The following is a 5,000-nucleotide window of genomic DNA, read 5'->3' on the forward strand; positions in this document are numbered from 1 at the left end:
TTATTACCATTATCATTGCCATTATGATTATTACTATTAATATTATTGTTATTATCCTCATCATCAATCATTATCACCAATCATTAGCATTACTATCAATCATCATTATTTCTATCATCAATCATTGGCATTACTATTATCAATTATCATTACTAGCATGGTCACTGTCATTGCCACTGTCACTGTCATTCATTGCCATCATTTATGTTTTTTTATTACTATTACTATTACTGAAAGCATCTTGATGCAGCAGCAGCAATAATTATAATAATTCATAATCTTAATAAAAAAACTTTATTCCTTTTTTAATCAAGACCACAAACTACAATGGTTGAAAGCAAATTGCACGTGCTAGACATCTAAAGTCATGTAGAACTATAGGAATTTATAGTATTAGAAAGGGTAGGGATGGGGGTTGGGATAGTAATTTGTTGCTATAAGTCAACAGTCTATAGTAGTATTGGAAAGGTTAAAGATGGGTAAGGGTGGTGATGAGAAAACAGGTTAAGGTAGGATTAAGGAAGGGGATTAAGAACAGGTTGTCAAAGCAGAAAATGTGGGATTCCGTGAGGATGTCTGACAGGTTGAAAGGTCGGTGAAAGGGTGATAGGTGAGGGAAAGCCGAGGTTAAGGGCTGCATTGAAGCCTGGACTGAACAACAGAATGTGCGGAACAGAAAGAGGAACATTACACAGGGAACATTGAGGTGGATCATAACATGACACAAGATAGGACTGTTAGATGGATGTGACCAATACATAAGCAGGCAAGAGCTATATCCCAAGGCCTGTTCTGATGAAATGGAGCTGACCAGGAGGAGATTTATAGTTTTGTAGTATGTAATTTATTAGTGCAAACACAAACTACAATAATAATAACTATTTCTTTTGCATCACATAAGTCAACAAGGAAAAAGAACACACTTTCCAACTTAATCCATTTATTTACAGATATTTAACATATTATACACATATATAGCTGATTTAAACAGGCTAGTGCACGAGGACTGTTGAGTACGGGTGCCCCAGGCAGAGCTCAGAAGCAATACAGGCTCTCGATACCAAGACGATACTAAACAAAAGAAAAAATAACTAAAACACCTTATCTGCAATTTCTCCCTCTATCCAATTGTGGGAATTCAAAAGACAGCCTGATTAACAAGAAAATAAAGTTTTTCATGGCATGTATTTTTTTTCTTTTTTAACTTTTTTGCTATTAAAATCTAAGATTATAGTGCATAGCAAGGTTAGTCAGGAAGACAAGGTGGATTTAATCAACAAATCAGAGTTAAATCCATAATGAACAATTTTGATCTTTTTATCTAAAAAAAAAAATTGACTGTAACCTTTCTTTCACAATCCCTGTGTAATCACAGCTATTATCATTATAACTACACTCTTTACACATTTAAAAAGTCAATATGAAGGAAACAAAAAATAATAAATAGATAAAATATTATATGCAATTCTCAGTCATTCACCCACAATTTTTTTTCTTTTTTTAAGAATAATGGAATGACTTCATAAAATTAGCTCAGTGCTCTCAAGGAAAAGCTCCCTTCCTCGAACTGGGAAGCAAAAGAAAGTGAAGGAAAGAAAAAAGACACAAAGGCAAAAATAAAACAAAATACAGGAGTTATTTACGACTAAACACGACCTGTCAGCATTAATACACCCTTGGTCTGCATTACACTCTCGACACTAATGCTATCACAAAACACTGGGGCACGCCATACTGTAGGATAAATATGACACAATGCCTGTTTTGAGCCAGATTCATTTCTGTGCATTTCCCACCATTAGTCTTCCGAATAATGAACATATCATAAATACTGTAATCTGGGCACAGCATGGAATAGTACCAATAGCCTTTGAAAATTCATCACACTTTTAAAAAACAAATATTGTACACACTGGATTATTATTATTACTCTTTACACATGTGCTTGGGCTCAAAACAGTTTTTTTCTTTTTCCATAACAAATGCAAAATATCTCAAGCTTGTAACAAAAAATAGCCATTGAACAGCCATTTATTTGATAATGCATGTGGCAAGAGACCCGCATGCTCTACGTTTTAAGCTGAAAATGATGATGAATACCAGAGATCTAGAACAATCTCACAGTCCACCAACACTCACAGAAAATTTATTCTTAACTGGAGTCTGGATAATATACATAAAGAAAAAAATAAGGAAATACAGATGGTGAAAAAAAAAAATATTGAAAAATATAAAATGTTTGGACACATTCATATTGGACATATTAATCTCTTCTGAAAAACAAATGGAAAATAAAAAATAATAATATTCAAAAAATATATAATAATGATCTTAGCAATATGGATGATAATGATCATAACACAAATTACCGAAGAGTTGCTATCATGAAGAGCTATTAAACAGCTTATTTATATACACAGACACATCTTACTCCGCGAAAGCTCTCGGAAACATTACTTCAGGAGAAGCGTTATACAGTACACTAAAAATGGGTCTGCTAAGCAAACCTACTTCGGTGGTCTATAGATTAACTCTAGATCACAGTCATCATGGCTGTTATACCGATATGAGACAAAATTTAAAAAAAAAGTGAAAAATAAATATTTCTAAATTGATACTGGACATTAAACTCAAAAGCAGATGTCATTTCTATTTTATTCTTTTTATACAATGTGATACTGGCAGCAAAGACTACCTCAGCTCAAAATATCAGGTTAGCTCAGTCATCTAACTAATTCCGCATACCAAAATGAAGGCTCCGAGAATATCTAACCATTTGTACAATATTTATATATAAAAAAAAGGAAGAGAGAATAAAGAAAAGAAAGGAAAAAACATATATATAATCCAATACACCATTCAAACATATATATATATATATATATATATATATATATATATATATATATATATATATATATATATATAGATGTATATATATATATATATAGATATATAGATATATATATATATATATATATATATAGTATATATATATATATATATATATATAGATATATATATATATATATATATATATATATATATATACTTCTCCTAGTTTAAAAGCTAATGGAAAACGAGTCCACACTCCAAACACGGCAATTATTCCCCTGGCATTTTGGTATGAGCTTACTTAGATCACTAATAATTCTGTGCCCTTGAGCAAAATATATGTTTCAAGTAAATAATACAAATAATACACTTTCACTTAACCCATATGTGCAATATTGTCTTCCTTTTTCCCCTTCTATCTGTCCCTATGCTAGTTGGGCTGGTTACACATAATATTGAACTCCCCAAGGGAAAAAAAAAAAAAAAAATTTACATGTGGATAAAATCACCTTGAGAAGTGGAGAAACAAAAAAAAAAACTTTTTAATAATAATAACAACAATAATAACAGCACAAAAACCAAAATCTTCTTCAGCATACCAAGGGTTTTGGTTTTTATTAATTCTCTATCAATAATGAAGTACATGAAATAAAACACAGAAAATGAGCCTGAAAGCTTGTGTCTCAACATTTTTCATACAATGAAACGTCACTAAAGCTCTTCAAGTTCAAACAAAAGAAAAAAAATGGCAAACATGTGTAACTGTGTGTTTATATATATGTTTACCTTTACTTCCCCTCAGCCAAAAAATAATCCAACCAAACAAAAGACTTCTGGGCAAGTATGATACACTCTTTATATAACATTTCTACAGACATAGGCTTCATATTTACATATACGTAAAAGTCTCATGTGTTATGCCTACACACACCTCTCAATCAAGCCTTATGGATCCAAGAGAGAATAAAAATTATTAAAGAATATATTTTAAAAATCAAAGGAATAAAAAAAAAGAATGAAAAGAAAAAAAAGTGTTATATATTTCATGATAAAAAACAGATATGGAATAATTGCTTTCTATTCATACCTTAAGAATAACTTTGGTTTTTATCGTATGTATCATATGTCTTCTGTATGCATCTTCTAAATTATCAAACAATTTCCAATGATGTAAAAATGAGAAAAAAATATTTCAATAGGAAAAATAAACAAAAATCAAAGAACCTAAGTGTAAGCTTAACAAATTAACAGAAAATACCATACTTGGATCATACAAATACAACGGACTAATGTTAATCATCACAAATTAAGAATAAAAATGAAGCTGGCACACATAAGGCTTGCTTGAGTGAGGCAACGAATGACTAGCACATTCGAGTAAAGTCAGCCCTCTTTCAGCACAAAGCACTCACCGCAACTTAGTGAATGGAAACAATTTATTTTGATATATGGATGTTCCAAAACCTCCAAAAATTATTCATTAAACTGATTCTGAAAAGCCTCACTATCAGACAATAAACAAAATGTCAATTTTAAAAATAATAATAAAGAGAAAATTACACAATGCAATATTTCCTTGGATATATGTACAGCAAAAATGTCTTATACCATGCAAATGGAAAAATAGCTTGCAAAGTGCAAATCAACCCTACACCAATGAGAATGCTTTCCTATACACTTCACACATGCACACACGCAAACATGCACGCATGCACACACACATGCATGAACACACACACGCATGCACGCACACACGCACACACGTATGCATGCACGCACACACGCATGCATGCACAAATGCATACACACATGTACGCACACACACACACATGCACACACTCACGCTTATACCCACGCCTAAACCCACGCCCACGCCCACGCACACCCACACCCACACGCACACACACATGCACACGCGCACACACACACACACAGTATAAATGCATTTTTTACTATACATGTGTGCACAAACATAAAAAGCTGCTGCATGAGTGCTTGTGGTAAATTTTACCTCCTCAAACCTTTGCCAGTTAATTCTAATACTGGATAGGTTTAACACTTTCTTTCACTTTTCAAATTTTCTTGACACAATACTGATTTCTCTGTATATATATATATATATATATATATATATATATATATATATATATATATATATATATATA

Source organism: Penaeus monodon, chromosome 17, assembly GCF_015228065.2.
Source record: "Penaeus monodon isolate SGIC_2016 chromosome 17, NSTDA_Pmon_1, whole genome shotgun sequence".
Classification (NCBI taxonomy): Eukaryota; Metazoa; Arthropoda; class Malacostraca; order Decapoda; family Penaeidae; genus Penaeus; species Penaeus monodon.